Source organism: Homalodisca vitripennis, chromosome X (assembly GCF_021130785.1).
Source record: "Homalodisca vitripennis isolate AUS2020 chromosome X, UT_GWSS_2.1, whole genome shotgun sequence".
Taxonomy (NCBI): domain Eukaryota; kingdom Metazoa; phylum Arthropoda; class Insecta; order Hemiptera; family Cicadellidae; genus Homalodisca; species Homalodisca vitripennis.
Genome location: NC_060215.1, coordinates 38,387,484 through 38,408,710, shown reverse-complemented (window position 1 = coordinate 38,408,710; position 21,227 = coordinate 38,387,484). Strand labels below are relative to the sequence as shown.

At 32.2% G+C, this 21,227-nt stretch overlaps 1 protein-coding gene across 2 annotated transcripts in view; it reads right to left on the bottom strand.

Moving 5' to 3' along the window:
* LOC124368928 overlaps window positions 1–15,498 on the bottom strand; it is an 83,292-nt gene extending 67,794 nt beyond the window's left edge. The window contains exon 1 of one of the 2 annotated variants that reach the window (XM_046826479.1): window positions 15,250–15,498. The gene's annotated coding sequence lies outside the window, so the exon portion shown is untranslated. Of the gene's footprint in view, window positions 1–1,122; window positions 1,370–15,249 lie in introns of those variants that run through there. The other variant, XM_046826477.1, reaches the window with a different exon arrangement.
* Window positions 15,499–21,227: the final 5,729 nt, after the last annotated feature.

Genomic DNA, 21,227 nt, shown 5'->3' with positions numbered 1-21,227 from the left:
AAAGAATATATATTGGCTTTAATACATTTTGAATCTGCAAAAACATTTAACAATCAAACACTGCTTATTACAGTTAAAGCCTTAATTCAATTGGATAAAAACACAACTAACAAAAAGGTAAAAACATCTTTTCAGCATGCCAAAGAGCAAACAATTCCAAATAAACTGGACTATCGTGTAACAAGTTTGTATCTATTCTAAAACGGCCATCTTGGCCTCACGAATTCTACATGTTTCGGTACTGTATACGTGGCATATAGATTTAACGGTTCTTGATCTTGGAACTGTAAGGGTTTAACTAGTTTTGGGAATTACACTTTTCAAATTAAATTAACTGATGTTTTAACATATTTTGTTACTTGACCTTAAAGCTACAGTTTGTGAGCTATAGTTGCAATAACTACTAATATCTAAAGGTTTTAGAAATCTAGATTTACTAGGTTTTGTAAATGGCCTGATCAAGTGAAATTAACAAAGTACTTAATATTTTTCATTACAAATATCTCTTAAAATCTACTATCAAATATGAACTACATTTAAATAACCGTACACGCCCCTTATGTTTCGACATATGCCATCTTCACAATGCACAAAAGTAGTTCCATGTTTGAAGAATCTTCGCTAAGTTACTATAAAATCGATATAAAAATTTGTACGAATAAAATAAAATAATTTTTTTTGGTTTAAATAAGTAAGGTGAATACAACTTTTAACACCTTTTTTGGTTTCTTATACAATGTACAATTCGGATCCGAAGAATCCATCTTCAGCTACTTGAACCAAATTTATAATTATTAAAATCTAAATGCAGGAAAACTTCAATATTCAAAGAAGTTTTGTAAAGATAATAAATAAGAGCGATCTAAAAAAATTATTGAAAAATAACAAGATATCGCTGAAAAATTAAACTTAGACATTTTTTTTGTTTATCGCAAGAAATGTTGATACACCATTCTACAAAAGTTCAAAAATGCAAAGCTTGTAAGAAATACTACATATTCAAGATTTAGTACTTGATAATGGTGTAATGATTTCTACAAAATCTCCGAGTGATAAATTATATTTTCCATATTATATAGTCCTGAATTGCCGATTGACTAATTAATAACAATAACTACGTACCTTCGTCAAACAGTTTAAACTGTAGTCATACACTACTATAGTTTCGACTTTTAATAAGTCATCTTCTGGTGTCGGTGTCAATAAATATTAAAAGCGAGGATTATCCATCTAGAATCGTCATAGTTTAAATTCACGAACAGAGCACAAAACACAATGAATAAATAATAATGAGGAACACAACACTTGATAGGCCAATGATACACGAATATTAAACATGATACAACATCACGGCCGGCAGAAGACAGGACAACTGACACTGGGTGATTCCTCTTCCCGGTACATCGACGTTATCAGCTGATCGGTCGGTTGGCGATAAGCTGTTGCGATAACAAATAAAGTTGTGTTGAACAAATAATAGGAGCTTCTCATTTAACATGAATTCAACTAATGGATTCCTTTTAGAAATGCCATATTCTTTAAGCGTGTTTAATTTGCTGCCTTTACGACATCGATGTAAAACTTTCATATTTCATAAATTCTGTTTATTGTGTGGTTCTCATCCATAACATGTAAAGCGAACGATGAAGTCTGCTTTTTAAATTTATGTCTAAACGTAAATTAGACACAAATAATAATGATAATATTAATAATGTTGTTAGGGCATTACTCTAAGGCAGTACTCTTTAAATCTTTGGCTAAACGATCTGCCTGTCTGTTCGATGTAAAAACTATGCAAATGGGAACAAGTCAGGTTTATAATGACCGGTTTGAACGTTTTTGTTCAAATTCTAAGATTTACATGTCAAAATGTTCCTTGCGTGGTTTGTAGTCTTGAAGACTAGTTCTAAGCCATGGGATTTAATATATTTTTAGTGCAATGCGGCATTTTCAGGCTATGTACTTCTTGTCCTGCTTTTAATTTTCAACATTATTACCGAGTAATATTTTGTTTTTATTGTTCTTTACTATTCTGTCCAATATAGTGTTGTTATAACCGATAGCCTTGTCTACATGTTTTATGATATTTAATTCTTTGTTATAATTGGTTACATTCAATGGTGCTTTAAGAAGTCGGTAAATCCTAGAGTGATAAAAAGCCATTTTTTTGGCATTATTTTTAAACAGCAAATAACACTATTAATTTTTAAATAATTTTTTATTTGTCATATCCTATGTTCAAAGTTTCGTATCTTTAGCTTTACGAGTTCCAGAAATTTATGTTTTAAGTAAAAATTACAAAATGGCGGCTAGCGGCTAAACGACACATTTTTCAACCTATGTTTACAGAAATATATTTTTGGAATCATAAAATACCATTAGGCATAGAAGTTTGTGACTCCCTTTTGAGAACACTCTGTATATATTAAGTAGATAATATATTATCACTCCTAGTCCATTTTTGGATCAATTCTTTTTGCCATTTTTGCATCCGTGTATGGATGATGTGATATTATTGTTACTTTTTTCCAGGGCGAGGTCTGAAAATTCAGTTGATTTGAATCTTCTGTTTCAATGGTGAAATTTAGATTAGGGGCAATGGTGTTTAAATATTTATGGAAAAGATCTAACTGGTGAATATTACCATTAAACACTACAATAGTGTCGTCTACGTAAGTACGGCAAAGCATTATCTTATTCCTGTATGTATTCCAAACCGACATAATTTATTCGTTTCCTATATGATTGAGATGTAAATCTTATAAACAGCCAAATAACAGGGAGCGCATCATCAATCCTTCATGTTGCGTGTACAATTAGTCATTAAACTGTGTGTTTCCCTTCTCAGCTTTACACAGTATTGTATACATTTCTTTGAATTTGTCTTTAACTCTCATCAACGTCAAACAATGTCGTTTCTTTAAATCGGCAGACTATGGTTATTATCAAAAGTTTTCTATATTATTCTTTTTAATCGGGGATATCTTTTACTGCCATTCCTGCATTTATTAGTTCATTGAATAGGCATTTTTCCTAATCCTAAGTGAATTAAAGTATATCAAACAGTCTGTTCATTGCTATCAAATAGAATTGATGTTTTGTTTACAGAAAGAAAACTGCTAAGCTTTTGAATAACCAGAAATCTAGATATGATATATACAGTACTCTTCGACTTCACACTATATCCCAGGACTGTAAACATAAAGTCTTGAGAGCATACGGTAAGCTGGAAAGTAAGAACACTTCTAATTTCGACTTTTTCTGCAATCACTGGTGAACACAGAGCAAGATAATATTCAGATAAGAAATTTAAGTTATATTAAAAATATATTTTTAACTGTAGATTTTAGTAAATATTAAGTATGGAATGCTTTGGCCAGCACTGTAATGCAGATATCGAAGACAAAGTTACTATCAACTCTTACTACAAATTGTTATAAAATCCATCTTTAAATGTGGATCCAGTCTATAAAAGTGGAATAGAAAGGTTCAAGTTACAACCCCTATCTTGTGACGTGTCCTTTAAAAGGCCAATCAAAAGAAAACACCTCTATGACGTCTCTAGAAAAATTTATGGCCAAATAAAACAAAAAAGGCCAATGTTGATGTCTCACGTATATGCACTGTACACGCGATATCTTTCAGTAAGACTGATGTGCCCAGTTTATCCCTTTACGTACTATCTAATTTGTGTGGAGTGCACAGTTTTGGTAATAGGTGTCTTTTTCTAGGTGGCATTACAATATATCCATACATATACATGAAATCGCAAAAAAGGACTAGTAGAATATTTTCCGTGTGTTTATCTGTGATTGAGTGATTAAAAACAAACACAATTCAATACTAGGGAAATACTTGTAATAAAAACTTTTCGATGCGTAAGAATCAAAAATTAAAAATTTTAGGATATCATAACAAGTACTCTCAATGGTGCACCTGATGGGACAAAGAGACTGCAACTTCACCTAAATTACACTATATTATTTTATTTTGTAGTCTAGGTGGCTATGATGTCGAAACGATGTAAAGGTTTGGTTTGAGCTTCGTCGTTGATTCTTTTTTGGATCTCCAGACGAAAATAACCCCAGATTCCAGGAGTCAAGTCTGAGACAGAGTCAGTATATCATAACAAGTACTCTCAATGGTGCACCTGATGGGACAAAGAGACTGCAACTTCACCTAAATTACACTATATTATTTTATTTTGTAGTCTAGGTGGCTATGATGTCGAAACGATGTAAAGGTTTGGTTTGAGCTTCGTCGCAGATTCTTTTTTGGATCTCCAGACGAAAATAACCCCAGATTCCAGGAGTCAAGTCTGAGACAGAGTCAGATACCAGAAGCTGCAATAAGAGGAGGGTGAACTGGAGCAAAACTCAACATTGAAATAAAATATAATTATTTTACTCAGATATTTCAAAGTTAACGTACAGTGCTTCAATCACCGTAATAAATAATTACGACGTGAATTATGGAAATAATAAGATATATTCCTGGTCTTGTGTGCAATGAAATTTATGAAACAGTTGACTGCATTTGAGTAGTTATAAGGTGTTGTACCAAGAATCGAAGGACAGTCGGGGGGTGGTGGGGGGGTGGGGGGGAGGTGTGGCGCGCAGTGGTGCAGAGCTGGTAGGAGATATATACAGAATATTACGAAAAAACTATTCTGATCGAACTACTCAAACAATTTTAAATGTAAACACTTCAAAATTCATAAAACTTACCGTCCACAAAAAGACTGCAAATTTTCATTTTCAAACTGTAATAGAAATTATGTACAGCATTTTCGTTAGATACTAGAAATAAAATAATCTTTCTGCGTTTACACATCTAATTTTATGATAATCTTATTTAAAAAATCAGGTTTTAAAATTAAAATTGGTTAAAGTTAAAGGAAAACAGAAACATAAATTTGCCAGCAGAGGTGTTACTATCCATCGGATAAAATGTCCGATATGTTAACCTAAAAGTCCTTAAATATGACCTTAGTTATGGTAAACAACGTGGTGTACAAATTGCTATCAATTAGGTTGTAACGTAGTAATATTGCAAAAGACTAGTACACAATTTACAATGTACATTTTTGGAACGACAGAATACTTGCACGATGAAAGAATTTGCAACCTTGTTGTGTATCATGACTTACTAATTCCTAATATTTCCAAACTGTATAATTATTTACTAGCACGCAACAGCCTTGCGGCAGTATTAACAAAGTTGCAATGCATCTAATCAGAGACAATTTAGACATTATGTTACATTCTGTAAGCAAGCGCAATTTATTATGAGGTATAAAAGTATAGCAGCTTAATATAATAACAATCAGCTGATTTTAGTTCATCAGCTATTTATACAACTCATAAACAATGATTCCGTTTCTTCCATTGTCACCACTTTATGTATTTTATTTCAAATTCTTAGTTTAATTTTATTTTATTTAGTTAGGTTTTTAATGTGGTTGCTCATATGAACTTTTTTATTAATTTTATGTGTAGTATTACATCCTATATCATCGATTACTTTTCTGAACACTATATATAAGAAAACTTTGCACATTTCGACAGAAATAATCTTTTAAATATTGATTTGTCATTAATATTATAGAATGTGATGCCATCATATTTTTGTCATGCCATAGTAAGCAACAGACTTTTCCGGTCAGTGCGATTGGCTGAGTTCGGTTACGTTACTTCCAATTCGGAAAACTATTTGTATTTTTGTTGAATGAAACACTTTAGAAGTACTTTAGTAAATGTTTGTAGAGTCATGTATTTCAGAAAAATCGTGTATAAATCGTGAATTAACTTACGGTTTTACAGTTTTTAAACTCTTAAACAATATTTAACACGGAAGATAGGCACATGCTTAATTTTTAAGAAGAATCAAGAAAATTCAAAAGTATGAAAGCGCCTTTCCTGGAAAGCCTTTGAAGTTAGTCTTATAGAATCACTTTCCAAAGTTGACCTCTCAATATGCAATTGCCTCAATCGTGCCTTGTGTTGTAATGCAACATCAAAGGCATTAATTCTGAACTTGATTATAACTTCACATTTGAGTTGGGTAAAATTTTTATAACTAAACTCAAAGCAATATTGATTTATTCAAAATTACATCCTATATACTTCGTAAAGGTTCAGTTTAAGTAGGAGAAAATAAATACATTCAAATTCTAATTATTCGAGGGTGCACCAACAGTTTTGTGGCGTAACCTTAGTGGCTCTATACTTTGAAAAAGTAATACAAACAAGAGAATCGTACATAGAACATGGAAGCAAAATAAAAATAAAGTAAACATGTTGGAGATATTTGAAATGTTTAATAAAATGTAAAACCTGGTATTAATATTTCCATTCACTTTCAAAAACTGAACTGTTAAAACCACTTTTAATTTAAAAAAGGCTTACTTTAAAACAAAGGGCTTAAACGGTTGTTGTTGTAATTTTGTTTGTTTGGACATTCATTACTTGTTATTCATATATGCTACGATTTATTAACCATATACAATAAACGTATACATAGCGAATTATTTTAATAAATATCCATAAGAACAGTGATACATATGCTGTACTAGTATGGTCTCAGGATTTTGTAATTTGTATGTTAGTTCATTTTCTTATTCCCGCATTAGAAACATGTTTTAAATCCAGTCAGTGAAAAAACAAGGCTAAAGAGGAGAACTAAATCAAGTCATAATTGTATCCAGGTAACGAAACCGGAATTGTACAAACACAATTAATATACACATCATTATACATAACAAATATTATATAACAACTGAGGCTTCAACGGGCTGAACCACTTATAAGAATATAAAGATCATAACGAAAATTAACGAGTCACAAGTCGTGCTTAGCTAAAGCAAACGAGATCTTCTAGAGCTAAAACATGTTCGCTAATAATGTTTAATGCTCTAGAAAACATTCCAAAAGATACAAAACAATCAGTAACGGTCTGATCTCTTCTTCAGGTAAATAACTAACCTAACACATAATTACAAACTAGGTCAAAATTAACAAATAATACCAGAGCGTTGTTACACGCGTAAGTCAGGGATCACAACCACCATGTCGTGTGTCAACTTCTCTAAATCATGTACTTAATAAAAAAAACTAAACACAACACTGATTATTGAAAATGAACTACAGAATACAGGTCACAATAGTTCTGCATTCGCCGACCAACCACTTACGACCCTTAACCTAGTTTGTAATTATGTGTTAGGTTAGTTCTTTACCTCAAGAAGAGATTAGATTGCAGATCTCGAAACGTAGTGTTAATGATTTTTTTGTATCACTGAACGATGGCAAATGTCCGGAAAACTCCTGTTTCCTTCACAATCCGTCCATCGTCAGAAAAAAAACTTTAAACAAAAAATTTAAAAAGAGATTTTTTTAATCAATGGTAGAGTATTTTTTGAGTTTCAAATATTTTGCACAGCACATTTTATTTTACCCATTTGATATGTTTGCATTTTTATAAAACATAAGCAATAATGTGCAATAATTATATTAGAATTTGATTAAGTAACTAAAAAGTTAAGATGAACTCACGTGTCGCAGCATTGTTTGTCAGATACGATTGTTGTGTATATAACATGACTTGTGCATCTTCTACTGTATTTTTTTCGCATTTGTGAGATTAGCTTTCACAACTGAAGTTAGAAGTAAATGCGGGCTTTACTGTCCAGATTGGGCTTCTCCAGTGGAACTAAAAGATGGTCTGTCTTTAGTTTGAAATCGTGGTAAAAGGAAAACGTTTTATCTGTTTGAGTTCTTCACACTTTGTTCAGACTTTGGAAGGTTTAACTTCGGTTAAGCGAGTGTTAGGAATATGGTAGCAAAGCTCTTATTTTAATCTGCACACTATTCCCATGACGTTTCACACGGTTCCCGATAGATCCTGAGTATATCACAGAATACAGAGGTAACGCAAAAGAGAATAACTTTGGAACACGCACGTTATTGTCGTCGGGATCTACATTTTCTAGTAGGAGTTTCTAAATGGCTAGACGGTTGCAAGTGCAAATAAGCTTTAACCAACTAGATGACCAATACTAGTTTGTTAATGTAATGTTGCCTTAATCTGATAATAACTTTTGAAATGATCGATGTTTTATATTGGTGTCAAAGTCATTCATTATATTTACAAAATTCTGTTTCCGTTCCAAAAGGATGGAACCACTTCATTCAGGAAGGAAACTTAACTTTCAACCAATTGGGTTTAAATATCCTTTCGGTATATATGTTAAAGATAAGAAGAAGCTACTCAGTTTTTCCAAAAACATGCAGCTCCTTAATTAGAAAGATATCTGACCATTTTTGACATATCCGGTATACAAGGCTAAAATAACTCGAGCCAATGATTAAGATTACCTTGCAGATCATCACGTGTTATTTGATCGTCCGAGGTGCAATGTCTCATGATAAATTCGATAGATTTATAACGAAAGCACGAAAGCCTAATAAAGAGGGTCATGCGGGTTGCTTCTATGACGTCATTGTGTCAGGTTACTCGATCCAGCGGTAATTGCGGTCACCTCTGCCGTGGCTTGACCTGACCCGAGTCCTGTTCTACGTTCACCCCAACACACCCTCAGCATTATTCTGCTAAATTTACTTTCACTCGAAGCCTAAAATTCCTTACTGAAAGCAGTGGAACAGAGTAGAATTCCCACAATGAGACCATGAGTACTAGATGCATTAATACTTTTAAGTTAGGTTGGTCTTGGAAAAGTGGTGGTATATTTTCTGAAGAGTTATCTTAGAAGGCTAGTTTAAGAACAAAGATGAACTATAAAAAAAAGACAAAGTGAAATTTCATAACACCATGAGATTTCCTAAGAATGAACGAAGCCGCGGGTAACTACTAATTAACTACAAAAATAAAGTAACGATATCCTTGTCAACGATGACTGCAGATTTGGTTAACAAAGAGTGGAGGTTTTATTACATCAATATATATATATATATATATATATATATATATATATATATATATATATATGTATATATATGTCAAATTATACAGTATTTATTTGCACACACTTGAATATCACTCAAGAGTAGAAATAAAACCAGGCAATCTCAATAAAAACCATAATTTAAAACTAATTCCGAGCTTAACGAATGTGTTGAAGTTATTATAGCTTTAAAGTTCTTTAATAACAGCATACATTTTCTTTTGCTTTCAATGATAAATACGAGTACAATGTAATGGAAACTCACCCAAAAGGGTATACCAACTGTACATGAATAATGTCTGGTATTCTAAAAGGCAATTCTGTATTGTGTTAACCGTGTTTAACTTTCGTTATTTTATAAAATTGTATATAATTTTATATGACTGTTTTAACAACTCCTGTCATATGAAATCTGTTTGATAAGAGGCTGTTTATAATTAATGAAAATCGAAAACCATATCAATATTGATCAACCCGTCAAGCAGATGAGGTAAACAAAAAACAGTTCAACGTAAATGCGTAATAGACAAAGTACAGTTTTGTTGGGTTCATCCCAAACCATGATGAAGAAACCTATAAAATGTATAAAATACTGATTGTAATTGTATCCCAAAACCTGGCGAACAAAGCACATTGCTGTTCAAAAGCTGTTGTGAAACCATATTTCAATGTCTATATATCATATATGTATATAAAGTTAGTTATAATGTTAAGTCAATGAGTTAAAACCCATGTTTTCTGTTATTTTATATGTTGTAACAAACGTGTGATCAAGTAGTGTTTGCTTTATCTGCTATACTTAAAATATTTCTATTGTAATGTTCAGGTGGGTTTTCGTGAAACTTGACGCCAAAGATTTAAATCGCCCATCACATTGGATATTTATTTTTATCAACATTAAATAGGTTTTAATATGACAAAGTCATATCAATTTACAACTCTTTAGCTTGTTAACAGTGTAAGTAGTTCATGAAGTACAGACATGCATTGGATAAAGCTAAATAGGTACTAAGTGAAAAGAAATTATTTTGCTAATTATAAATCAAATAAAATTTTCTGCAATGAGTTTGTAAACACGCTGTATAACGGCTACGACAAAGGAATAAAAACTTTCTTTAACAGTTACAAAACTGGAGTAAAACCGACGTCAGTCTCAGACTTTTAAAAGTTTCAAAGCTAAAGGTTACAATCGTCTCTTCCACTTAACCTCTAATGGAAAGGATTAACTCTCTCATGGTTTCCACTCTGGACTCTGGCTCTTAGTGTAGAGGAACATTTGTGCGTTACATTAATTTACTAGTTATAAGTAATTAATAGAAATTTAAGGACCTCAAATTTGACAAACAACCACAATTCTTTCTTTCAACTTAAACTTAAACTACTCCGAAATACATTAGGAGTCTGATCTACTGAAAACTGTATTGTCTTGTGTCCAGTAAGAATAATGCTAAACCTTAAACCGTCTTCTTAAGTTTTTATGATTTTCTTGTCGTAAATGTTTGAGTTATGACTTTGACTAGTTTTTGCTTTTCCAGATATTATTATTTACCCTAAAACTGTTTACAATTTCATGAAAATTATGTTTAGTTACTAAAAACTACTGTACTCACAAAAAGACTCGAAAGAGATTTGACGTGAATAAAACATTTTTATGTAATGAGACAGCTCTCATATGGGTCAAATATAAAGAAGTAATTGAGAAATGTCTGTGAAATAAAAAAAAAACCAACCGATCGCAACACTGGTGACTCATTAACCTTTCATGATAATATTTAGGACCATTTAATAGCTATGGGCAGCTGTAGATAAATCTCAACAAGATAAACAAGAGTACCTCCTCTGTCTTGACTGCAACATAATTAATCCCTGTGTGTATTTTGCTTTCAGCAGTATGTAACGATGCTATATCATGGGAAAATAAGAATCACTCGTTCAATGCAGGCGATTCAAAAGTTGAGGAATCACGCGTTCTAGCAATATGATTAACGTCATATATTCGAGCAATCATAGCAAATCAAACCGGAATGTTTTAATCCCATGACTGTAGCGATTTAATACAAGTCCTATAAAATTGTATAAGCAGTATTACATAGTAGTTTACATCGTTGAAATATATTCTAAGATCAAAGAAGAGATATTTCACAAAACAATTAAAAAATACTCAGAATTAAAAAAATCGCATATCAGCTGTGGCTAGTTAGACAGTTAAATTTTTTATTGAGCTTAAATAGTTAAGGAACGAAATACTTAAATTGTCAAATTAAGTACAGTTTATATAAGATAAGCTTGATACGTACAACAGCATGATGGAAGAAATTACCAAGCAGTTTTGTCTTTTACAAAAAAAGTGAAATACTGCAAATAAAGAATGCTGTAATAAGTGGTGGGATTGTCGAGCTGTGTGAGAGGCATAGAAACTTTGTGGGAGTCAGAAGAGTTCTGGAAACACGAGGAGATAGTGTGATACATGGTGAAGGACATCAAGGTTAGGACGCAAGAGAGCGATGTGGGAGCCGCACACTGCCTACCGTCCTACAGGAACGACTGAGAGCCTTTGTTGATCATCCATTTCAACTGCAAAGCTACAAGAGATGAATGGATGAACAAATATCGTGCAAAGAGCAACTGACAGCGATGGCGATCAACCACAACTCCTAAGCGTATTAACAGCACCCGAGAACAAATAGTTTCTGGCCACATGGTTATCGGCTGCTTTTGCAGAGATCACAAGTCTGTTGCCAAGAAGTCACCGGAGGTCAGCGAGATCAAGATCAAATCATACGCTGACATTAACAAGCTCAAATGAACGGAGAACAGTCGGAAGAAATAACAATCAAAATATATGTAAGTTTAGTTTAAATTCTTTTAAAACTAATTCAATAAATTATATTCTTATTTATTGCTCGTTTATAGGCCAACACAAATTTTCTTGTGAACTTTTATTTTTACTGTAACACATTACATAAACAAAGAATTAATTCTACAGACAATTTAAATATGTTTTCAGTTAAAATACCAATGAGAATAATATAAATATATTACATGCCTATATTAGGGCTTCTAGGTTAAGGAAGGAAGCTGATTCTCTCCTCTTAGAACTCAGTGACATAAAATAAAACGTTAGCATTATTGTACTCAGTGAAATCTTAATAAATAGTAATGGGATTCACTTTAAAAAAATTCCAAATTATACGAGTAACGTATTTTGTGCAATGACACGTATAAAGCTGAATGTGTGTTGTTTTGTTTTATAAAGTCGAAAGTATATATGAACATATTTTTCTAAATAGATTCAATGATTTTATAAGAAATTTTCTACACAACACAATATTATAATAGGTGATGTAACTAGTAATATTTTTTAGTAGAAACCAAAGAGTTCATAGTTATTTAAACATTTTACACTGTAAAGATTTTTCTTAGTTTATAGATAAGCTTTCATGAATTACTAGGGCAAATTTTTTTATCGTAAAACATATATAGATAATATTTTTATCAGAAATATATGCCTATCTAATTTTTAGAGCAAAGTATTTAATATACATTTATCGGTCCATGGTTTACAAGGCCTACAAATATAATCGTTTTATAAACGCAAATTCCGAATCTACTTCTATAGAATTTATAAAAATTGATTGTGATATGTTAAATGACAAGCTAACAGTTATTAGACATATTTGTATTGCGAAAATGATGTGAATTTGTCTTTTAATAATTTTCATGAGCTTTTATCAAACACTGTAGAGAGCTGTAAGGCACCTACCTATTAGGAAGAGTAATACATTACAGCTGTTTCAATTAGTCACTGAATAAACGTACGATTTTTAAGGAAATGAAATAAAAAAGAAACTATAGAATACATAAGAAAAACCAGTTTGATTTACAATTAAAGAATTACTTTACGCATGTTTGCAATATACTAAATGTTGAAATAAAAAAAGAATAAATTTTACAAAGAACAATGTTAAGGTGATTAGATAATGGAATGGCAAGTTATTAATCGATTAGCTGGTAGGGATACAAAGGAATGCATGAAGAAAGTAGAATTTCTTAGCAGTGAGATTATTGTAGAAGCAGGAAAAGTTGCGGAAGTAATAAACAAATATTAGAAGATAGCAATGTTTGCTACCCCTATAGACCCGACTCGCACAGCTAGTTCTTTTTTTCATATCACCAACTACTTAAAAAGAAAGTTGTATTCTATCATTAAAGATTTAAAGAACATAACAATCGCCGGGTTTTGATAGCTTAATTGTTTCTTTAGTCAAAAACATAGCAAAATAATTTTCTTTCAATTTTATCACATATTTTACATTTAAGTTTCTCAAATGGTGTCTTTATTAAAAGATTAAAACTAAGGGTAGTTGTGCCAACTTGTAAAAATCCGTCATCATTCAAAATTGATAAACTAAGACCAATCCGTCAGTTTTTTCAAATCGATTTGTATTTAGTATAGGGCATCTACTGAAGACGCCTTACTCAAAGTTACAAAAATTATGTATACAAATTGTTATAACGGAAACAAAACACTCGGTTTGTATATAGACTTCCAGAAAGCTCTTGATTTAGTAAACCATACAATTCTTTTTAGCAAATTGCAATCAATCGGTGTCAGAGGAACGACGCTTAATTGGTTTTCAGTTTTTATTGGTAGAAAACATCAGGTAAAGATACATATTTTTAAGTTTACCTCTTCATGTCACATCTGAAATAACACAGGGCTCAGTAATTTCTATTACACTATTTTTAATGTTTATTAATGACTTTCTACAAAAAGATTTTCTTGTATCCCAATCGTTTTTTCTGACGACATCGGCCTTTTTATTTATAAAAAATCATTAACTGCGTACATACATTTCACAACATTTATATATTTTAAAAAAGCTGGTGTGTTGAGAACATTCGTTCTGACCCCCCTTAAGATAAACACAAGTAAAACCAAATTTATGAATACTGATTGCAGAGGTTTCAAGTTTGAAAAAGAGTTAAAAAACTGAGTCAGTATCAATATCGTGGCATTATTCTAGATGATAAATTGACGTGGGAAAATGCAGAACAGTTCTTGGCAACAAATTAAAAATTTACATTTGAGAATTATATATATATATATATATATATATATATAATTATATTAATTAATTATGTGTGTGTGTGTGTGTGTGTGCGCGCGCGCGCACGTGCGGTGTGTGAAGTCTTATATTACAAATTGATTTAATTCCATTACAAGTTGCTACTCAATGTTGAGGGAGGGGAACTTTATAGTATAATATTGGTAAATTCATTATTACGAGTTATGCGGAATCACTTTATTAGAATTATCCTACGAAAAAGTAAACAAGAAAATTCCTTTCCACTGTTTAGAAAAATAAGTGCTTTTTTTCCGATCCAGAGTAAACGTTTGGTTGTTTTCAAATAAAAGTGTTGAGTGTTTTAATAGTGTAAATAGATAAATTTGATTCAATACTTTTATGCGGTAATATGAAGTTTTATAATTGTGTAACACATAACTATAATATAGATACTAATTCTGTTAAAAGGAAAAAGAGAAGATATTCTTTTGGTTTATTACTTTTATTTTAGTAAAAATATATTTCATGTGTAAGATGAAATTCTACAGGACGACATAGATAAGCAAGTGTACCTTACATTAAGATAAGGATTGGACTCAATTACAATATTATTATTATCTAATCGCACTGCTACGGCTGTACTTGTAAATACGTAGCAATATTAGTTTCGAATTGTTTCTATTTGTTATTGTGTTTTTATATGTAGAATACATCTCATTATCTCTATTTATTTCGTTATCAGTTAATGTGATCTAGTGCAATAACGTTTTATATTTGAATAAGTTTTTATTAAATGTATTAAATAGCATAAGTTACTCGTACCTATATACCTATTACATAATAATGGAGTACAGAATAAATTATAAATAATTAAAAATGAGTTCAAAATACCTCAGTAAGACATAAGAATACACTTTTTATTTTATTTATAGAGAAGGAGGCACTGTTTTGTCATTATATTTCAAATGGCAGAATATTATATTATTGTTCTAACGGCTAAACTGCTCTGTATCTATGAAAGAACCTATCTAGCATTTTTTGAATTTAGTTACAAACACAACCGATTCATTACGTGTTCTAGATTAGCAAGGAACATGCGTTGTTTATAAAAGTTCTTTGAAGTAATGAAAGGTTGCTCTTAAATTTAGTTAAAAGACGTGACCGTAAAAAAAATTAATTAGGCCAACGGACGATTATGAAATAATGGAATTGTACAACCTGATAATCCCCAATTGTGAGACTCGCCGCCAAGAGTTCAGCCATTATCCTCAGCGGTCACCTAACTGTACGGGAGCAGCCGAAGATGAAGACGCCGTTAGATATTTCTACGATTAACTTCGTAACATCCATCAGTGGTGTAGGTCGGAGGATATAGCTATGGTGTGAGCAGTGACTAGGTTGTCCATCACCGGCTGACCCGCTCCCCGGAACATCTTGCTCACTCCACATCTGGACAAAGGCACAAACCATCGGTTAGAAGTCACAATCCTTACTAAGGACGACTCCAGCAGCAGGCAGCAGCCCGAGTAGGCGCGGTGAGGGTAGACGGGAGGGGAGAAGGGTACAAAAACAGGAAACACCTGGCGTCCCAAACCATCAACAAAAGACCGAGCGATCCCTTTCAGGTACAACAGCCTTCCACAGTTAATGACGTTTTCCAATACGCAACAATATTTCTCTGAGCCAACTACATGGCTCGGTACATAAAATAATTGAATTTTGTAAAATAAACTGAAACAGTAGCAAAAAAAAAACTCCCACAATATTAAAGGTTCCATTAAAAAAATTAACTTTGACTACATACACTATAAATTGTCGCAGTAATATAAGCTAACTTGAATTTGGAATTTTAATAAGTTATATAAACTAAAATAATTGTAAAAAAGCGGAATGTTCGTTTAATTTTTAATACATTGACACTTCTTTGTTTAAGATATTGATTTCGGCCGACGCACATTACTTTTATTCCGTTTGTCTTAAAATCGATGCATGACTCGTGACGCAGTGAATGCGTTAATATGGTTAATTTCACAAACGTTTATTCACACAAATGTTACAGAAATTACTGAATATTTACATAAGACATGTAAAATTGTATTACGTTAAGAGTCTCAAAGAGATTATATAAATGTAAAAATTTTAAAATGTAAAATTGCAATTCTTTTATGTTGCCTAACTAAAACAATTCAAACCAAATACAAGAATATCTGAAGGCACTCAAGAGGAACAATGACGTTAAGGGGCGTCATTGTCACACAGACGTTGAATATGTGACATCTCAATGTCCTGTGACAGCGACTGTGGAACTGTGACTCGATGGCAGACAAATGGTTACAGATACTGACAGTAACAGCGACAGGAAGCGGTTTAGTCATAAGAAAACCCACATATATAGTTCAGTTAATACTCGACCTTTTCATAAAATCTTGTAACTATCGAATGCTATACCAAAAGTAAAGTTAAAGTATTTTTTAGCAAAGACAAAACAAAGTAACCGGGAGGGATAGAAAATGCTAATAATTTCCAAGCATTACAAATAGCAGCAAATTATATTAATAATTTATAATGTAAAACGAAAGGACATTATTGAAAATAACTAAGCTGCAGTTGCAATTGTAACTTATGTTTCTCGTATATGTGGTATAGGGGAAAAATTGTAACATAACAGTAATTCGATTTTTAGATTGTTGTAAAATTTTGATTATTAGATTACCAATTTAACCTGTATCATAAAAGATGACATGGCCACACTCTGATGTTACTGGTTAAACAATATTGATATACTAGCTAGAGTAACTTGTATTAGCCCAGATATTCAAGTGAGAGGATCACACTCTGTGTGGAAAAATTAGATACCACTGTGACCATATGGCTACACTAGGATGATACTGGTTAACCAATATTGATATACTAGCTAGATTAACTTGTATTAGCCCAGATATTCAAGTGAGAGGATCACACTCTGTGTGGAAAAATTACATACCACTGTGACCATATGGATACGCTAGGATGTTAATAGTTAAACAATATTAATATACTAGCTAGATTAAGTTGTATTAGCCCAGATATTCAAGTGAGAGGATCACACTCTGTGTGGAAAAATTACATACCACTGTGACCATATGGTTACACTAGGATGATACTGGTTAAACAATATTGATATACTAGCTAGATTAACTTGTATTAGCCCAGATATTCAAGTGAGAGGATCACACTCTGTGTGGAAAAATTACATACCACTGTGACCATATGGTTACACTAGGATGATACTGGTTAAACAATATTGATATACTAGCTAGATTAACTTGTATTAGCCCAGATATTCAAGTGAGAGGATCACACTCTGTGTGGAAAAATTACATACCACTGTGACCATATGGATACGCTAGGATGTTAATAGTTAACAATATTAATATACTAGCTAGATTAACTTGTATTAGCCCAGATATTCAAGTGAGAGGATCACACTCTGTGTGGAAAAATTACATACCACTGTGACCATATGGCTACGCTAGGATGTTAATGGTTAAACAATATTGATATACTAGCTAGATTAACCTGTATTAGCCCAGATATGCAAGTGAGAGGATCACACTCTGTGTGGAAAAATTACATACCACTGTGACCATATGGCTACGCTAGGATGTTACTGGTTAAACAATATTGATATACTAGCTAGATTAACTTGTATTAGCCCAGATATTCAAGTGAGAGGATCACACTCTGTGTGGAAAAATACATACCACTGTGACCATATGGCTACGTTAGGATGTTACTGGTTAAACAATATTGATGTACTAGCTAGATTAAGTTGTATTAGCCCAGATATTCATGTGAGAGGATCGCACTCTGTGTGGAAAAAATTACATACCACTGTGACCATATGGTTACACTAGGATGATACTGGTTAAACAATATTGATATACTAGCTAGATTAACTTGTATTAGCCCAGATATTCAAGTGAGAGGATCACACTATGTGTGGAAAAATTACATACCATTGTGACCATATGGCTACGTTAGGATGTTACTGGTTAATCAATATTGATGTACTAGCTAGATTAAGTTGTATTAGCCCAGATAATCAAGTGAGAAGATCACGCTCTGTGTGGAAACATTACATTCCATTGTGACCATATGGCCACACTATCATGTTACTGGTTAAACAATATTGATATACTAGCTAGATTAACTTGTATTAGCCCAGATATTCAAGTGAGAGGATCACACTCTGTGTGGAAAAATTACATACCACTGTGACCATATGGTTACACTAGGATGATACTGGTTAAACAATATTAATATACTAGCTAGATTAACACGTACTAGCCCAGATAATGAAGTGAGAGGATCACACTTTGTGTGGAAACATTACATATGTGAAAAATTACATACCACTGTGACCATATGGCTACACTAGGTTAATATGTAGTCGTGAATTTGGAATATTTATAAACTGTGTCGTTTTTTAAATTGTAATTTTATTCTAAGAGTAAGGTATCTGCACAAAAACATACAAAAATGTTCTAAGAAACGGCTTTAATTTGTAATTTATTTGTATACAATATTTTACTATTTTTACCATTATAATGTATGCGTAACAACAATAGGTTAATTAAATCTGTATACACCGTTCTAGTTCGAAAGATGAAATATGTTTTGTGCAAAAAGTGTACTTCAATAACGACAGAGACTACACAATAGTTTTACTATGTTGAAATTTGGCTATTAGGGCAATCTTGTACTTATATATTACTTTATTTTGATAGTAATAAGCAAGTATTGTACCAAATAAATGTAATTTTAAAATTTAAATTTTAGGTTGAAATTCGTTTTACACCACTACAAACAATAATAATTAATTGTCTGATTTATATATAATTATATAAATATTGTAAACTCCAACAAAGAGAAAATCCTTCAGCGCGGAAATCCTTAAACTAAGAGACTTTCAACACTTCCTAAGTAACGCCATTGATCAAGTCGTGGTTATTCAAATTTCGTTGGAATGTTATCATTTGTAACTCAGCAAATAAATGACATTTTCTTCTTCCTGGTTTGAGCTCAAGTTTGTCATAAACCAGGATTACTCACTAAGTTTATGTATTCCTAATAATGCCAGAGGCTGTGGGCAGAAGGTTGCCGAAAAATCCTTTGAAGCTCAATTCCATTTTAGTTCTAGGTATATAGGGTAGCTGGCGATGCTATTCGTTTCCAAAGTTATCTTAAGTGTAGCAAGGCGCTTGCACATTGTAGAAGTTGGCATGAGACTTAAAAGACATGTAGCAGGAGATGCCATTTGTTTCCAATGCTATTGTGAGGGTAGCAAGGCAATAAGCTTGCACATCACCAAAGTTGGAAGGCATTTTTTAACAGAAATTACGTTATAATAAAATAGATTAATAACCATACAAGTGCAGGGAAACCATAAACATATAGACATAATTTTATACAAAGTGAGATGCAACATATGATTCCAGCAAAGTTTTCCTTGCATATTTGTTTACTATAATATTCCGAACTCACCTTATAATAATATAAATTTGTTATTTTATATATTGCTTCGAAACACCCTCTGTTATTTTAAAATTTGGTCTAGAAACATATTTACATATATTTAACATTATAAAGATAATGCATTTTCTTTAATGTACTCTTCAGCTAAGAGGTTGATCAAATATTGTATTTTATATTTTATTGTACCTCTCATGAAAACATGGAACACATCTATTTTTCATGATTGTCTTAATACGTAATAAGTTAATCCCAACTTTAAATTTTAATTTAGTGAAATGTTGACCACCTATTGTCTCGCTAACCTCGAGATAAACAAACATTCACTACGTTTTTGCATTGTTTAGTTTTAAATACTTATCATGAACAATATAGACATAAATAATAGTTTAATCAGTGCCAGCCAACGAAATAAAGAGGCCTAAGTTGTAGTTTTGAGCGAAATAGTCCATCATTATCTCGTTGGCTGGCACTGATTTGACTTTAATATAAGTGTCTAAAGGTTGATTATTAAAATGAAAGTCAAATTATCAGTAATACATACCTTTGTCAAACAGTTCAAATAGTAGTCGTATACGTTAGTACAGTTTCATCTTCTAGAAGGTCATCTTCTTACGTCAATAAATATTAATAGAGTGAACTATCCATCTGGAGTAATCATAGTTTAAAATATCAAAACAAAACGAATAAATGAATGAAGAAACACACAACATTTTACAGACCTATCTCTCACAAATATTTTAGCATGACTCGACTTCGCGGCCGGCAGAAGACAGGGCAACTGACACTAGGCGATTCTAGTTCCTAGGGCATCGTTATCAACTGATCGGTAGGTTAGCGAAACGCTGATCAGTGCTTGACTGAATATTGTTTGAACAAATAGAAAACTACCTTTGCGACATGGATTTAGAATGTTGAAATTGATATTAATTCCATCTATTGTGCGGTTCTCATCCATAAAATGTTGAGCGCACGATAAAATTTGTTTTTTAATTTAGGTTTCGGGCAAAACGCTATAAATATCTGGATAGACCCCTGCTTGTTCGTCCATAGTAAATATAGGACAATTCCGAACAAGTATATAAACTCCTCTTTGTGCGTTTTTGTCCGAGTTCTGAGTTCTTCATCTTCAAATGTTCCCATTGTGGTTTATAGTTCTGAAAACTAGGTATATCTTGAGATTGAAGGTAGTTTTTTTCCCTAGTATTTGGTCCACCGTAGTGTTGTTATAACCATTGGCGTTGGCTAAAACATATTTCTACAAAAAACTATTGTTTGGTGTTTTAAAACCCTTCCATACCCTCTCCCTTTCCCGTACTATTGATTAATAGCCCTTACTTGTAGTTAATTAATTTGATTTGCGCTCATTCTAAAACAATTGTGAACTGTTACAATATATGTTACTGTTTACCAGTAAAAGATCCAGGCACGTAATATATACTTTTTCTTCACTTGAAAATTAGTGATAACGGTATCTCACACAGTCAATTATTGAATGGTCCATACTATGTTATGTATTGGGCCAAACCGTAGAATTCGTAGGGGTATTTTATACAGTATTTTAAGTGTACACACAGGGAATCCAAAATCCAATGTTCCCAATAAAAGCCAAAACACATTATTGCTTTAACTCTTTAAGCGTTTCCGTCTCAGTAAACGACAATTAAAAGAACAATAGTGTT